At 40.4% G+C, this 18,336-nt stretch overlaps 1 long non-coding RNA gene across 1 annotated transcript in view; it reads left to right on the top strand.

Moving 5' to 3' along the window:
* Positions 1-757: 757 nt before the first annotated feature.
* LOC128576545 (uncharacterized) overlaps positions 758-18,336 on the top strand; it is a 55,235-nt gene continuing 37,656 nt past the window's right edge. Inside the window, exons 1-2 of the long non-coding RNA XR_008377421.1 lie at positions 758-973; positions 2,352-2,462. This is a non-coding gene — a long non-coding RNA (uncharacterized LOC128576545). The remainder of the gene's footprint in view (positions 974-2,351; positions 2,463-18,336) is intronic.

Here is an 18,336-nt window from a genome sequence, read left to right on the forward strand (position 1 = left end):
TGGTGTCAGTGCATAGCTTGCCAAGGGGAGTACTTCCAAGGGGACCATAGTGATATTCAGCAATGAGGTATGTGGCACTTTTTCTAGGATGAGTTCACAAACTTAATTGTCAGACCTCATATGTGTTTACGTGCACACACACGAGTGAGTCTCTGGGGAAAGAAAAGTAAATCCTAGGTTAAAATTTATAGTCAAAACCTTGAAAAGACTGGTACTGGAACAGAGAAAATAGAATGGATCATATAGTTTCTGAAGCTATTTTGATAAACACAATCACGTTCATTTCACATAGATTTAAGCTCATGCTGTTTGGAAAGAAATTGCTCTCCGCAGCTATGCTTTAGGGGTGTCATCAGAGGGTCTGGCATTGATGGAAAGCTTCTCCCCACTGCTGTAGAAGGAAGCCAAAAGATTGTGAACAGCTTTGTTCCCACAACTGTGGCAGTGTCATCTGCTTGTCAGAAGTCATGCCCTGCGTGCATTTGGGCTGCGCATATGCTCAGCCCAGGATTAGAATTCTCTTGGCTGCAAAATGGTTTTGCTTCCAACTCGTTCTTACCTTTGGCACAGAGCAGCCGCACAACAGAGAGAAATTGCTATTGTGTGGGTAGGAGTCATTTTCAGAGAGCTTTCCTTCCCGAGGGAATGCAGGGGGAAAGGCAGCCAAGTAGTTCCCTCTGGCTTGTCAGGTGACATGGGCTGATGTGGCCAGAGTGGCCAGCATCAGGCTGGGTCTCCAGGAAGAGCTTTGAAAACATACATACTTGCTTTCACCTAAAAAATGCCGTGTGTATTTCCCATTCTTGCGTAACAAGAATGACATAATGCTACTGGAGAAGGCTTAGGGGATGGGCTAAGGGAACGAATGAGGGAATGGAGGACTGGAAAATGGGAAATGTTGGAAGTCTTCAGTCCAGAGAGGCAGAGGATGGGAAGGGAAGGGAAAGATCCAGAAACCTGAAACAAATGGGAGGTAAGAATGGAGCACATAGCATGTTGATGAGATTCTTGGATATCATCCCTGTTTCATTACTTCTCATACTTTCATTTCCTTCCAAGATAGTCTCTACCCATCCAATCTCCCCAGGATCTAGCCTGAGTCTCCTCATAACTGTTTCTCTGACAATTTAATCCTTACTAACCTGTCCCTCTTTGAACTTTCTTATATTTACTGCTAGCATCTTCTAATGTAGCTATAATAAAATTTTATAAAATTGTCAGGAATTAATCCTGTTTTTAAAAAATAATACATTTTGATAAACATCATTGGGACAGAAATTAATTTAGATGACTTTTAGAGAGACTTTCTATTCTAATATTTCATTTAGAATAAACATATTAGAATAAATTTATTAATTATATTTCTACAATTCTACAACAGTTCAGTCTTTCCTTTGAGATGGTTTACTTATTAAGGCAAGGTCTAAGTCTATGTGTCTTTATGGGTCCAGCAACATATAACACAGTGTTTGATATGTTTGAGGAATTCAGTAAATAATCTTTAACTTACTGGTTGATGGCTACTATGAACATCATAAACACCAGTAAACTTATCACTTAAGAGATTCTCATTGGCTTCAGGCATGAACTTCCTAACTAGATTCAAGCAGGTGGTTGACAATTTGTCACCCTGCCATTGCTGGGTCTATATCTTAGTATCTGCCCTAGAGTATAGCTAATTTGTCCAACAGAATTTGGAGACCTGGTGAAAGATGTAACAGCAGATGTAAAGAGTAAGAAAAAGAATGTATTCTGGAAGGGGGCCAAATAAATGTCCATATAGAAACAGCCAGCACAGAGTATGACAGAGAATTATGGGGTGACAGCACAGAATAAAGTCCTAAGGTGACCCAAGAGTCACCATAGAGGGTGCAGCAGATTCTCCTGGAGGATGTCTTAGAACCTGGGTGTTAGACATATTTGGTATAAGTCATGCCATTGTAATGTACCTAAAAATAGAAGATGAAACTTGTCCACATCTGCTTGACTGGTAGAGTGAAAAAGCATTGCAAACACCAGCCTGGTGAAGATGTCCCTCAGCTGTCTCCCACAGCTCTCAGCATTATTCCATCCCAACACTCACCATGTTTCATGGTAATGGTCTATTTGTCTGACCTTACCTCTACATTGTGGGTGCTGTGATGATGGAAGTCCTGTGTCATTCATCAACATGTCCTCTGTGTCCAGTGGATGAATAGACCAAGTGTCCACATGGTCTATTCATCTACCACCAAAGTCCATGTGGCTTTACACAGGATATGTGGTTGTCACTGGGTCTTCCATGCTTTTTTTCTGTTCCTCCTAGGGCACTTAGCACGCTTCCTGGAGCTTCTCTTCTGCTTTGTCTTCAGATAAAGAAGCAACGTCAAAGAAGATTTGACAAACCCTTAGAGAACATGGGAGCTCCCCATTTCACAGATGAAGAAACCAAGGTCCAGACTGAGAGAGCAAGTTAAGCCAAGGTGAGCAGCACATGTGCAGTGAGAGCTCAGATCACCTGTACATCACTGCTCTTGTCAGGCAGCTCTGCCTCAGAATTTCAAAGTTTTCAAAATTCTAAAATAGTCTACTTTAACTGTGGTGCACATTTTTAGCTTTGATGGAAGGTAGAGCTAAAAAGGGGGGGGATTACATACTTCATCAGTATGTTTATTGATGACATGTGCAAAGAGACCTGGATAGTGTGTGTGTGGGGGGGGGTGTATAGAGGGAGGGGGAGGAAGGAGAGGCTGATGGGAAGGAGGACTGGGGTGGGTAGGCTGGTCCCTTTGTCCCTCTTTGTGGGTCATTTAAGTCACTTCCTTAGCCTGGCATTTAATATCCATCCTGATCTTTGTTCGACCTGTTTTTCTGGCCATAATTTTTCCTAAATAACAATGATTACATCACATTGTGTTTGTATAGCCGTTTAGCATTTTCAAATAACTTTCCTTACAAACCCTATAGGGGGAGTAGGGGTAGTCCAGAGAGATAGATCTGGGGTTGCAGCTGCCTATTGACTTTATCAGGGTCAGTACAGTCCCCACTGTAAACTGCCTCTTGCCCTCATATGCTGCTCTTCCCAAGAGCCCTGGTGTCTCTGCACACCCCGTTCATTCTCTCTGTGTCCTTGCCTCCATTCCGAATGCACAGATGGGATAATCCTCCCTCTACTGCTAATTCAAGTTCTACTTGCTTTCATGAAGTCTGAGTCCTGACAACTCTGGCCTGCCCACGTGGCCCCTCCTTATGACGGCTGCCGTGGGTCACTAGATAACTTTATGTGTTCATATCTTTCTGTCTCAAGCATGTGGATTTACTACAGAGCCTCACTCCAGGTCCTGGCTATTGTCAGAACTAGTTGGTGGCTAACACCACCCGCAGGGCTACGAAGATGAGGAGAATGAACCAGGCTGCCAGGTGCTGAATGTGCTGACATCCAGGTGCTGGATGTGCGTGGTAGAACCCAACTAACCTCAAAGGACACTCCTGCTGCCCAGTGTCTAGGGAAACCACACCTGAGACTGGGACCTCTCATGTTAGTAATATTTTCTACTAAAAGTACCACTTCCCATTAATAATTGCAGATCAATTAGAGCTCAGGGTGGAGATGGAGGTATTATGGTAAGGGGGAAGTGACTTCAAAAGACTTCCAAAGAGCTCTCACATAGGCAAACAGAAGGATCTTTAGCTCACTAGAGCCCAGTCAGGCGAGTAGATCAGGTGAAGGCTATTTAATGACACATTTGGTCTTCAGAGGAGAGGCCACCATGCTTGTATTAGCATCCGCTTGCCAAAGATAAAACAGATAAAACTTGCCAATTTAAAAAACAAATACTTCAATGCTCCCAAATCAAAGACTGAGATACTTTATAAACTTTGAACCGTCAAAGAAAATGCCTGGTCATTTATCACATTTGAAGAAGAGGGTGCTTACCAACAGTATGGAAGAATTTAGGAATTCTTCATATTGTGTTACCATCAATCCACTATGGAATCATTCTTCTTTTTACTTATTTACTCAACAATGATATTTTTCCAGGATTTTCTCCATGCCAGAGGTTTAAGACAAAACTTCAGGGGACGCTATACTTGTTTACAGCAACTTCTGTTCTAATGGATTATTCTTATATGGTAAGCATAAGATATTATTTCCATCTTACAAAAGAAGAAACAAAATTTTAGACAAACTTGCTGAATTTCCCATGTTATATCTCAAATATCTAATGAAGCCTTCAAATTATTGTTGTGAGTATACCTGTCTTTCAAATCTTGACAACAGTCCCTGAAGGTCCATAATTTATCAGGTAAATAAGTAGTTCTGAACTTAATGCCTCTTTCCCTGAGTTACAGTAGATCTTGAAGCCCAGAAAAATATCAAGAGCTTGAATTCAGGTCTGCACATCAGAGTTCAAGATTATATGGCTAAAGTCTGTCACCTCCCCTAGTGGTGTGGGGGCCAAGACTTAGCCTAAGAACCAGTCATCCCAGATTTACACAAACAAGCCATTTTCTATAAAGTCAGGGAACACTTTCCCGGCACCAGGAGACCTAATGTTATGTCAGGAAGATTCCTGAAGAATCTGGCATAGACTCAATTCCGGAGTGCTGGGTGGCTCATTTGGAGGTTGCATAAAACTAAATTTATTCTTCCCTCATGCTTAATTGTAGCATTCATTTTCTTCCCCTCTGGCTCCCTGATCTGAAAGAAACATCTATTACTGAGATAGAGGAACAAAAGGATGGCTGGTCCAATTTGTTCGTTGTGTTCTGTGAATAACAACAGGAGAATTAACCCTTGAGGAGAAGAGAAGAAAATCCTCACCCTGGCCCTTCTGTGAGGGGTGTGGCATCTGCTCAAAGGAAGACATGGAGGAATCTCTTTAAAGAATGAGTATGTTTTATTTTTAATTTCATTTTTTTTTAATTTCATTTTGGTTATTTCTTTTCTTCTGATAGGTTTGGAATTGAATTGCTCTTCCTTTTCCATTTCTTTAAGATGATTCATAAGGTTATTGATGTGCTCTCTTTCTGTTTGTGGTTATAGGCATCTAATGGGATACATTTCCCTCTTAGGTCTGCTTTTGCAGTGTCCCACAGGTTTTGGTAGCTTGTGTCTTCATTGTTGTTTTGCTCAAGGAAGTTAATAATTTCCTTTTTTATCTCTTCCTTGACTCAACTGTCATTCATCATAAGGTTATTTAATTTCCATGCCTTTGTGTGGGGATGACAATTTTTGTTGGAGTTGAGTTCCACCTTTATTGTCTTGTGGTCTGAGAAGATACAAGGTAAAATTTCAATTCTTTTGATTTTGTTGAGGTTTGATTTGTGTCCTAGGATATTATCTATTTTGGAGAATGTTCCATAGGCTTCTACATGAGAAGAATGTGTATTCTTTAGCTTTGGGATGGAGTGTTTTATATATGTCTATCAAGCACACTAGGGTGTTGTTAGGTGTGTTTTAGGGTCACATTTAAAAGAATCATTCAGAAAATTAAACGAAAAGATGGTTCTTTGAAAAAAATAAATAAAATCAATAAACTATTGGCCAGATTTACCAGAAAGAGAAAAGTAAAATCTTTACTAACCTCAATAAGAAATGAAAAGGTGGAAATAACAATACCACAGAGATAAAAGAGATTATTTATGACTACTACTAAAAACTTTATGCCCAGAAATTTGACAATGTGGAGGAAATGGACCAATACCTGGAACCACCCATCTTCCTAGACTTAACCAGGAAGAAATAGACCTCTTACACAAACCAATATCAAGCACCGAGATTGCAGAAATAATGAAAAAGCTTACAACAACAACAACAAAGCACAGGACTAGATGGCTTCACATCAGAATTCTATTACACCTTCAAAAATAAGCTTGTAGCTATACTGCAGAAGTTATTCTAAAACATTGAGAAGGAAGAATCCTTCTCCAACATGTTCTATGAAGCAAACATCACCTTGATTCCAAAACCAGGAAAGGAACTTACTAAAAAGGAGAACTACACACCAATTTCACTAATGAATATCAATGCAAAAATACTCAACAAAATCTTAGTTAATAGATTGCAGCTACTCATTAAAAAAATTATACATCATGATCAAGTAGGCTCATCCAAGGGATGAAAGGGTTGGTTAAATACGAAAATCCATTAATGTAATACAACATATCAAAAAACAAAGACCATATGATCATCTCAACAGATGCAGAAAAAGCACTTGACAAAATTCAGCAACCTTTTGTAATAAGAACACTTAAGAAAATAGGCATAGATGGCACATTTCTTAAGCTGATTGGAGCCATCTATGACAAACCCACAGCTAACATCATACTGACTGGTATACAACTGAAAGTTTTTCCACTTAGAACTACCCTGTTTTCCCGAAAATAAGACTGTGTCTTATTTTCAGATGTGTTCCCAAAGATGCGCTAGGTCTTATTTTCAGGGGACGTCTTATCTTTCCTGTAAGTAGGTCTTATTTTCAGATGATGTCTTATCTTCGGGGAAACAGGGTAGAACCAGACAAGATGTCACTATCACCACTATTATTTAACATAGTTCTGGAAGTTCTAGCCAATGCAATCAGGCAAGAGAAGGATATAAAGAGCGTCCAAATTGGAGCAGAGGAGGTCAAAATCTCCCTCTTTACTGACAAGATGATCTTCTACTTAGAGAACCCTGGAGACTCAATCACAAAACTCCTGGAAGACATCAGGAAATACAGTAATGTCTCAGGGTATAAAATCAATGTCCACACATCAGTAGTCTTTTTATATACCAATAACTGCCAAGTTGAGAAGCAAATCAAGGACACAATTCCCTTCACAGTAGCTTCAAAGAAAATGAAATACTTAGGAATATACCTAACAAAAGAGGTAAAAGATCTTTTCAAAGAGAATTATGAAACCCTAAGAAAAGAAATTGCAGAAGACACTAACAAATGGGAGAACTTATCATGCTCTTGGCTGGGAAGAATCAGCATTGTTAAAATGGGTATTCTACCCAAAGAAATCTACAGATTCAATGCAATCTCAATTAAAATACCAACATAATATTTTGAAGAACTGGAAAAAATAGTACTTTATTTTGTATGGAAGTAGGAAAAAACTCATATAGCTAAGACTTTCCTTATTAATAAAAACCAAGTTGGAGGCATCACTCTACCAGACTTCAGGCTATATTACAAGTCCACAGTAATCAAAACAGCATCGTATTGGCACAACAATAGAGACATAGACATATGGAACAGAATAGAAAACCAAGAGATGAAACCAGTCTCTACTTGCCATCTGATCTTTGGTAAATGAAACAAAAGCATACAGTGGGGGAAAAATTCCCTATTCAACAAATAGTGCTGGGGGAACCAGATAACCACATGTAAAAGACTGAAACTCGACCCCCCCCTTACAAAAATTGACTCAAGATGGATAAGAGACTTAAATCTAAGATAGGAAATGCTAAAAATCTTAGAAGAAAGTGTGGGGAAAACTCCTGATGATGTTGGACTGGGGGAAGATTTTATGACAAAGACTTTGGCAGCCATCACATCAACAATAAAAATTAGCAAATGGGACTGACTTAATCTGAAAAGCTTCTACACGGCTAAGAACACAACAAGTGAAGCAAAAGGACAACCTTCAGAACGGGAAAAGATACTTGCAGGGTATCAATCTGACAAAGAGTTGATAACTAGAACCTACAAAGAACTCAAATTTATGAACAGAAAAAGAGCAAACAATCCCATCTACCTCTGGGCAAGAGATATGAACAGAACCTTCCCTGAGGAAGACAGAGGAATGCCTAACAAACATTTGAAAGAATGCTCATTGTCCCTAATCATCCGAGAAATGTAAATCAAAACACCCTGGCATATCATCTAACCCCAGTGAGAGTAGCCCACATCACAAAGTCTCAAAGCTGCAGATGCTGGTATGGATGTGGAGAGAAGGAAACATTTTTACTCTGCTGGTGGGACTGCAAACTAATACAACCTTTCTGAAAAGAAGTGTGGAGAATCCTCAAAAAACTCAAATTAGACCTTCCATTTGATCCTGCAATCCCATTAGTAGGCATCTACCCAAAAGAAAAAGTCTTTTTATCATAAGGACATTTGCACTAGACTGTTTATCACAGCTCAATTTACAATCGCCAAAATGTAACATTTAGGAAACAGCCTAAACACCCACCAACCCAATAATGGATTAACAAGCTGTGGTATATGTATACCATGGAATACTATTCAGCCATTAAAAATATGGAGACTTTATATCTTTTGTATTAACCTGGATGGAAGTGGAACACATTCTTCTTAGTAAAGCATCACAAGAATGGAGAAGCAAGAATGCAATGTACTCAATTCTAATATGAAGGCAGTAGATGAGCTAATACAGGGTGCAGGGTAGGAGAATGGCGGATGGGAGAAGGGAGGGGGATGTGGGATCACATTGTATGGCACACCTCTTTGGGGCAGGACACAATTCCAAGAGGGACTTTACCTGACAATCACAATTAGTGTAACCTAATTCTTTGTACCCTCAATGAATCCCAAACAAAAAGGAGGAGGAGGAGGAGGAGGAGAAGAATGTTTCTGGGTGCAGGGGCTCACTCCTGTAATCCCAGCGCTCTGCAAGGCCGAGATGGGCAGATTGCCTGAGTTCAGGAGTTCAAGACCACTCTGAGCAAGAGGGAGACCCTGTCTCTAGAAATAGCTGTGCGTTGTGGCAGATGCCTATAGTCCCAGATACTTGGGAGGCTGAGGCCAGAGGATCAAGACTCTTGAGCCCAAGAGTTTGAGGTTTCTGTGAGCTATGACACCACGGCATTCTACCCAGGGTGAAAGAGTGAGACTGTCTCAAAAGCAAAACAAAACAACAACAACAAAAAAGGAATGAGTATGTTGATTTATAAGTGGGCTTTGCCTTTGTCCATTTCATCTCCTGGACACTGGGTCTTCTGAGCCCACATGTAATTGCCTTGGTTTGGTTCATTCCAATTGGTATTTTCATACTGTTAGGTGTGTGGAAGGAAGCTGAGCAGACTCTGCCTTCACAGCTGATGACGTATTACTGAACTGAATAATACGATCGGTTCACACGCTGTGGGTGAGCCTGATGGATTTGTCCTTTTCTTGTCTTCAAGAATTCACGTATAAATGTTTCAGAGGATTGCTAATGTCATGCCAATGAATCTCTCCAAGTGTTCCTTTCCTGGCAAATAAATAGCTATAGTTTTCTCTTGCCTTGACCTTGTTTATTTTTTCTACTGGCATTGTATGGAATAAAACGGGCAACAACTCTCTTCAACTTCCTTTGTGCAGACACAGATCTCTCTTTCTCTCTCTCACACACACTCACACTCACATATACAAAATTCTGGTTTAGAATTTTTTGCCCTCTACTTTTTAAGGAGTTTTTAATATAAGGATAGGCTCTTAATTTTTTAAAGCCTCACCTGTCTATTCTCTCTCCTTGGATGGATTCTTTTCAGACAATGACAAGGCTGAAAGTACAAAGGCTTTGTTTGTTTGTTTGTCTTGTAAGGGTGGACAATTAAGTTTGCGAACTCAGCCTGGAAGAAGTGCTACATACCTCATTGCTGAAGATCACTAGTCACCTTTGAGGTACTTGACACAGCACCTTGTCCACCATCCTTCAAAGCAATTTTGAATGGCTATCAGAGCTCGAAGACTGACAATTAAGTTCGCGAATTCATCCTAGAAAAAGCGTTATATATCTTACTGCTAAATATCACTACAGTCACCAGATGGCCAAGGGAAGTACTTCAAGGGTGATATTCAGCAATGAGGTATGTGGGCACTTTTCCTAGGATGAGTTTGTGAACTTAATTGTCCAACCTCCTAGCTCAGTCATGGCCATAAAACAGGCACTCAAATGACAGCATTGATTAATGGAGGCCCCCTGTCTGGAGAAAACTCTTCCTAAGACACGTCTTATTCCTAAGGGAGAGGAGACACCACAGAGATTTGGGAAAGTGTTAAAAATGGGAAAGTGTTAACCTATAAGCAGAAGGCAATTCTAGACCTATCGCTGCTGTTTACCAACATTATAACCTTGAAAGACTGGATTACATTTTCTAAGCCTCAACATCTTTATCTGTAAAGTGGAAACAATGTTACTGTTAATGTTTAGATTGTGGGACTGTGGTGAGAATAGAACCGTATAAGTGTGTATAGCACCCAGCTCCGAGTCTGGTTTATAGAAAATATTCAATAATTGAGCTCCTGTCATTACTTTCAAGATTATTAGAGTAACACAGAGGCCTTCTGGTGGGGTAGGAAGATTATTGGTTTAGGAACCAGAAACCTGAATGTACATTTACAGTGTCCTTCAGAAGTAGCTGTGTTCACCACTGATTTCTCATTCTCTGACACTATTTAAATGGTAGCAAGGTTACACACATCTTCTCTCTCTCCTCACTCAGATTCAAGAAATAAAAACGGGAAGTCAAAGTTTGATGAAGAGCGTTTCCATTTAATTTATGGAGCAGGCTACCTTTACGAGCTTTTCTTGAAATGCTTGGGGCTGAGTTGGAGAAAAGCTAATAGGAACATTTTCCAGCAAGCTTCGCTGGAAGACGTTGGACCATCTTTCTCTTTTAAAAGGTTTTTTTGTGAGGAGCCTCTGATGAGACACAAAACAACTAGATCCATCATTTTGGCAGCTTGGTTTTGCAAGGGCCCTGGAGCCCTTACTCTAGCCCGAAATGGCAATCTCTATTCATCTGTGACAATTCCATAGAAAAAGAGTTGAAGCAAAGCCACTTTTCATAGAGTTTCAGTTTGTTGTTAGATCTGTAGTGAACTCTCAAACAACTTTAGAGAAAAGGATAACAGAACTTTTCAGCTGGGTGATTCCAGGGTGATTTCCTCCCATCATGTATCAACCTGTCCCTTATTTTTACCTAGCCTGTGTATGCTGAGGACCAGTATTTCCAACCTCATTTTTTAACTTAATATGATGGTGTATATATGTTTTCATGAATTACCACCGCTTACCACCATCAGTTGTAATATTCTTCAATTGTTTTTCTATCTGCCATGAAATTAGAATTGTAGAATAATATAGCTGGAGATAACTTCATGCTATATTGTATCTATTTAAGACCCCACTTTCATTGAACCCTTGCTAGGTACAAAGAACTGTGCTAAGTGTTTTATATATTCGTTTTACTTAATCATCCCAATAATCCTATGAGGTAGACCCTACTAATCGCTCTGTTTTACAGGTGAGAAAACTGAAATGAAAGGTTAAATGAGTTGTTGAGAGTCATGTAGCTGGTAGGGCTGAAACTCAAACCTGCACTTAGCCGCTGTGCTATGGGCTCGGGTCTATATACTCCTTGCTTGTCAAATGAGCATCCTGGATGCCCAGAAGAGTAATGTGAGTTTTCTAAGAGCCATCCAGTTAGTGGCCATCAGGGCTGGAACCCAGTTGTCTGGACACCAGGATCCCTCCCTTTCTCACTATATAGCTCACTCCACTCTCGGTATGAGAAGTAGAGCCCCTGTATCCTTTTGGAACTCTTCACCCCCTGCCCCCACACCCTGTGTTTGTAAAATTCACAATGAGTATTTTTATTTAATTGAAAATGAAATTGTTATGTAGACTACTTTTTACATAATAGAGTTCCTGTTTTCCATTCCCAATCATCTAGCCACTTTCTCTTGGGGAAATCTCAATTTTCCAAAGTTTTAGGTTCAGAAAGTTCCCTTTGAATCCATGAGAACTTTTCTGGATTCCTCAGATAATGGTACTGAAGCACCAGGTTCCCTTGGGATAAGAGAACCATCCAGCCCATCACTCAGTTGCTAGGCATTGGTCTCTCTAGAAAGCAGAGTATACCCACATGCTCCCCCCTCATAACAGAACCTACATGAAGAAAATGATCAGGTAGGAAATGTGTCCAAATTCAACTTCAGTTTTATTTAGCTTATTTTCAGCCTGTTTCTTCTAGATGTATCTCTGGCAGATCCTTAAACAAACAGGTACTATATGCACTTGTCAAAATCTCACAGTCTTTTCACCTCAGAATCTCTCTGCTTGGATCTCAAGAGAAGAGTGATGGATGAAACCTGCTCCTTATCTGTGGCACTGTTTATTTACCTTCTGGGGGAATTCATATTACAAGAAGATTCTGGAAGGATTGTTATCCCTGTAATCTAATTTATTGCTCCAAACACCTGATAGATTCTATACCTTAGATAATGTTAATTTTATTCTTTTGGGAGCTGAGCCTGGTGCACACGAAAAGCTATAAGACATAATTTATTTCTCCCCACTTGCCTTCTAAATATTAATTCTATTGAAAAATGATTAAATAGATTATGTAAATCATGGTCATTGCATCCACTTTAAAGGTTAATGCTGCCATCATGTAGCCAGACAATTAATTTGAATTCGTTTCCAAGCACTAATTCTCAGGGATGCCAAGGTGTAATGGGCTGCGGTACCCTATTCTAGAGGTCATTGAATGCTGGCCAGTGATAAAATTTGGAAGAAACAAATCTCACAACTTCGAGGACGAAAGTTCCTTCAGGCCATAAAGGCCCAGTGCATCATGGGATCAGAGCTACACTTTCTCCAGAATTTTAGGAGATGGGTTTTACTGACATGTCCTCTGCTTCCCTGAGTTTGCTTAAGTGTCATTTCTCTTGCTGGGAAGCCAGGGGGTGTTTTGGTTTTAAAGGATTCTAGGATAGTCCTGCTGCTTCAAACAGAAAATTTAACCCAGTTGCCAAAAATTACTGTGCCGGGAGACTATCATAGATGTTTTCCTCTGTGTAAAGCCATATTCTAAGTTTGGACACACCCACTGACTTGTAACCTCCTCCCTCCTCCAAAGGTAGTCAGCCACTAGCCAGGCAGCGCTCTCCTTAGCTGATGGAAGATTCCTCTCCACAAGCCGGCCTGGGGAATCTTCTTTGTTTCAACTCTTCATTGGTTCACTTGCCTCAGTCAGGGGTAGGGCTGAGAGTCATGCAGTTTGAAGCTTATCCAGTTTTGTGAGGCTCCTTTAAGAAGAGGAATATAAAAATATAAATTTTATTGCAACAACAACAAAAATAAACAAATGGGACTTCATTAAACTGAAAAGCTTCTGTACAGCTAAGGAGACAATAACCAAAGCAAAAAGACAACCTACACAATGGGAAAGGATATTTGCATATTTTCAATCAGACAAAAGCTTGATAACTAGGATCTATAGAGAACTCAAATTAATCCACATGAAAAAAGCCAACAATCCCATATATCAATGGGCAAGAGACATGAATAGAACCTTCTCTAAAGATGACAGACGAATGGCTAACAAACACATGAAAAAATGTTCATCATCTCTATATATTAGAGAAATGTAAATCAGAACAACCCTGAGATATCATCTAACCCCAGTGAGAATGGCCCACATCACAAAATCTCAAAACTGCAGATGCTGGCGTGGATGTGGAGAGAAGGGAACACTTTTACACTGCTGGTGGGACTGCAAACTAGTACAACCTTTCTGGAAGGAAGTATGGAGAAACCTCAAAGCACTCAAGCTAGACCTCCCATTTGATCCTGCAATCCCATTACTGGGCATCTACCCAGAAGGAAAAAAATCCTTTTATCATAAGGACACTTGTACTAGACTGTTTATTGCAGCTCAATTTACAATCGCCAAAATGTGGAAACAGCCTAAATGCCCACCAACCCAGGAATGGATTAACAAGCTGTGGTATATGTATAAAAAAAAATGGAGACTTTACATCCTTCGTATTAACCTGGATGGAAGTGGAAGACATTATTCTTAGTAAAGCATCACAAGAATGGAGAAGCATGAATCCTATGTACTCAGTTTTGATATGAGGACAATTAATGACAATTAAGGTTATGGGGGGGGAAGCAGAAAGAGGGATGGAGGGAGGGGGGTGGGGCCTTAGTGTGTGTCACACTTTATGGGGGCAAGACATGATTGCAAGAGGGACTTTACCTAACAATTGCAATCAGTGTAACTGGCTTATTGTACCCTCAATGAATCCCCAACAATAAAAAAAAAAAAAAATATATATATATATATATATATACATAAATTTTAAATTAGATGCAAAGGGAGCATGTATTCAGAATGTGAAAAGAAACCATAATCATACATTTAGAAAGCTAACACTATAAATACCACAAAAGCCATAAAATGACAATATTTTATTTTTAATTTCCTGACACACCTTTATAACACATTTTTTCCTAATTTGTTGACCCCCTACTCTTTGCTCGCTACTTCATATGGCAATGGTTTTGTGATATCATTTTCTGTAGAGTGAGTAGAAAATTTAGTCTTTCCTGTAGCATAGATCATCAGAATTTATTTCTTATTATTGATAGGTTGAACAAACTTCATATACAGACATACTTGCTACTTTAAAATACTGCTTCAGATTTAGGCCCTACAAACATAGGCATTCTGATAAATTCTACTTTATGTAATTCCCATCAAAAAAAGAAAAAAAAATAGGCCAAGTACTCTGGTTTACCTCTGCAATCTCAGTGCTTTGGAAGGTTGAGGCAGGAGGATTGCTTAAGGACAGGAGTTCAAGACTAGCCTGGGCATCATAGCAAGACCCCATCTGCACAAAAGATTAAAAAATTAGCTGGTGGTGGCACATGCCTGTAGTTGTGGCTACTCAGGAGGTTAAGGCAGAAGGATTGCTTGAGTCTGGAAGTACAAGACTGCAGTGAGCCCTGATCACACCACTGCACTCCAGCCTCAGTGACAGTGAGCCTATTTCTACAAAAGAAAAGAAAAGGTATATTTAAGAAGAGTTTATTTACATTATTGAATATCTTCCTGAAAGGAAAAAAGCTTCAGTTTTAACTAGGGATTGATGTGAATGAAAGTATTCTCTGCTTCAATTTCACTCACAAGATGATTGAAATTTTCCTAGAGTAGCTTGGCCCAAATATTTCAAAGATTGTTTCTTTTCCACTATCCAGATATTTTCCTGCCAGTCGCTGGAGAATTCATTCATATATTTTAATTTCCGGTTAATAGGAGGGTACAAATGATTAGGTTACAATGTTTGCAATTGTTAGGTAAAGTCCCTGTAGGCATTGTGTCCCACACCCAAGTGGTGTGTCACATACCCTCACGCTGCAACCTCTGGCCATGTATCTTTGTGTTATCACGCTGGAAAAGTCAGCACAGTCAGTCCAGAGCCGTTGGATAAATGGAGAAGGACGGAGAGGAAGATGGAATAAACAGTCAGCAACCTGAACTCATTTCAGTGAAAATGTCTTTTTCTGCTGAATCTTGCCAATCATATGATAGTAGGGATACACAGTCAGTAACCTTTGGGAATCCCTGGGAACGGGTCTTTGGGAGGGACCTTCAAACTCCTCTTCACAGTGTATCTGCTTCTATTTCTGCATGGGGTCCAACGGTTTCCTATCTTCTTTCTCTTCTGGGCCCCTAATGCTGCTCATCAAACTTTTAACACCCAATTACATTACTCCCTGCTTCAACACTTTCCTTCTTTCCTTTGTCTTATTTTTTGGGGGTACAACTGTTTTTGGTAATACAGCTCACTTTTGTAATGTTGGGGTTCTAAGTGTGCCCATCGCCGAGATAATGTTCATTGTAATGTTCATTGTAGGTCAGGCTCACACTGTCCTCCCCCGGGCCCTCTGTTTGATTTCCATTGAGTTTTACTTCCCTCATGTGTGCTCATGAGTTAGTTCCAATTTAATAGTGAGCACATGTGGGGTTTGTTTTTCCATTCTTTAGATATTTCACTTAGGATAATAATCTCTAGTTCCATCCACATTACTGTAAAAGCCATTTAGTCATCATTCTTCATGGCCAAATAGTTTTCCATGGTATACATAGACCACATTTTGTTAATCTATTCAAATTCATGAAGAAGGCCCTAAATGGCAATCACAGCAACAACAAAAATAAATAAATACGACCCGATTGAATTAAAAATCTTCTGCACAGGCAGGGAAATAATCGACAGAACACGTAGACGACCCACAGAATGGGAGAAAATATTTGCAAGCTATGCATCTGATTAAGGGTTAATAACCAGAATCTACAAAGAAATCAAGAAAATCAGCAAGAAAAAATCAAACCACTCCATTGAAAAGTGAGCAAAAGACACAAACAGAAGTTTTTCAAAAGAAGATAGACTAATGGCCAATAAACATATGAAAACATGTTTAACATCATTAACCATTAGGGAAATTCAAATTAAAACCGCAATCACTTCACCTTAGCTAGAATGGTTTTTATTAAGACTTAGTTCTTTTTGACTTCTTTCTTGGAGAGAGATAAGTCTCCCATCCTGTCTAGGGAACTTTTTTATTTTCTCTAATGATCTATAGATTTTCAAGGCATCCCTTGTAGGAGAATGAACACCATGCTTATAAGAACAGTCACTGGTTCTTGAGGGAAACGCTGAGAACAGGACAGTCTCCTGGCTGGCCTAGGGATGTTTTGCAAGCCTGGGGACAAGCCCTCAAGTAACTGAGTGCTCTAATGAAATGAGGTCTGTTGCTCGTTAGTAAGCAGGTGTTGCACCTTAAGCATTTGTAGCACTTCAGGGTTGGGGTCAAGCCCGTGGGGAAAGAGTAAGTGGTGACACTTAAGCATGTAGCCCTTCTACATCATTACTGGGCACTCCCCACACCTGTTATCCTCTCAATAAATACCCACTGTGGAGGTTATTCGGGGCTCTCCCGCACCTCTGTTGAGCCTCACCTCTTGCAAGCTTGTACTTTCAATCCACCTACTGGCTGTTTCCTGAGTGTGGCACCGGGACACAGCAGCTCTGACAATCCCTCACACTTTTCACCTTTTCCAGAAACAGACATCTGTCACTTATGTTCCACAGCATCTGTGATTTTTTTTTGTTTTTGAGACAGAGCCTCAGGCTTTCACCCTGGGTAGAGTGCCATGGCATCACAGCTCACAGCAACCTCCAACTCCTGGGCTTAAGCGATTCTCTTGCCACAGTCTCCCAAGTAGCTGGGACTACAGGCGCATGCCACAATGTTGGCTATTTTTTGGTTGTAGTTGTCATTGTCGTTTGGCAGGCTGGAGCTGGATTTGAACCCGCCAGCTCTGGTGTATGTGGCTGATGTCTTAGCCACTTGAGCTATAGGCGCCAAGCCAGCATCTGTGATTTTTGCATATCTCAGGCAGGTGACAAATTGCATAGACCATGTCTACTGGCCGCTGGACTGTTCTTCCAGGGCTTTATCTCCTAGAGGCGTCTGGTTTAGTCCCAAGACTGCTTCAGCGCATGTTGCTTGTATCCTGGGAAGGCTCCTTTAAGTCCTCTCCCAGTCTGTTAGCTATAATCTACCTGTGAAGCTATTTAGCAAAAAACACTGAATTTCCCCAGTAGGGCCACCCAAACTCCTTAATAGGCAACAAGAGCAAGAATTTTGAGTAGAATATTCTGAACCTTACTTCTATATCTGCTTTTTTGCCTGGATTTTCCTGTCTTCAGACTCATTTTAGTTTTACCAATCTCTTTAAAATTTCTGTCATTCTAGAAGATGCTAGAGGAGAGTGCAAAGAGGATAATGAAGGGCGGTGCCTGTGGCTCAAAAGGGTAGGGCGCCAGCCCCATATGCTGGAGGTGGCTGGTTCAAACCTAGCCCGGGCCAAATACTGCAAAAAAAAAAAAAAAAAGAGGATAATGTAGGAGGGTGACAGACCTGAAAACTCCAGTCACTCATTTTTTGGCTGTGTGGCCTCCAGTAAGTCAATTAGCGTCTTTGGGCCTTGGTTTCCTTGCTAACAGCTGTGGCAGTTGTATGTGATTCCTACAATTTCATACAACAGGGCCCAGCGATTCGTCGTTGGTCAAATAAAGGTGATGAAGGAAGTGACCTAGTGCTCTCTGGGGGTGACGCTGTTCTCAGGTTGTCTTTTTTCCTGGGCATCTTTCAGAAGCAGGACCTCCTGTCCCAACACTGCCCTCTTCTCACTTCCATTTTTGTGAAGAGTATAATGCACCCTTCTTCTGCTCCTGTGTGTATAAAGACAGTAACCATGGAGTCCTGTCACTTCAGACAAGAAGTGCCACAGAGCCTGTTGCTTAGAACAAATATTCATTTCCCTGAGTTTTAAAAGTTGATATTATCGTGCACAGGCTGCTGCTGACAGCACAAACATCAGCATTGTCTGCTGGGTGAGACAGTGGCAGGATGTTCTGCACATCTCCTCTCACAGGAAATGTTCCAAGGATTCAAATGCAAATGAGCCCAGAGCCAGCCTGTACTTATTTGCATTTTCTCCCAGTGAACCTGATTTTTCCCTCCCAAATTTACATTATATGCAGATATCATACCAGA

The sequence above is a fragment of the Nycticebus coucang genome, chromosome 24 (genome assembly GCF_027406575.1).
Source record: "Nycticebus coucang isolate mNycCou1 chromosome 24, mNycCou1.pri, whole genome shotgun sequence".
Lineage (NCBI taxonomy): Eukaryota > Metazoa > Chordata > Mammalia > Primates > Lorisidae > Nycticebus > Nycticebus coucang.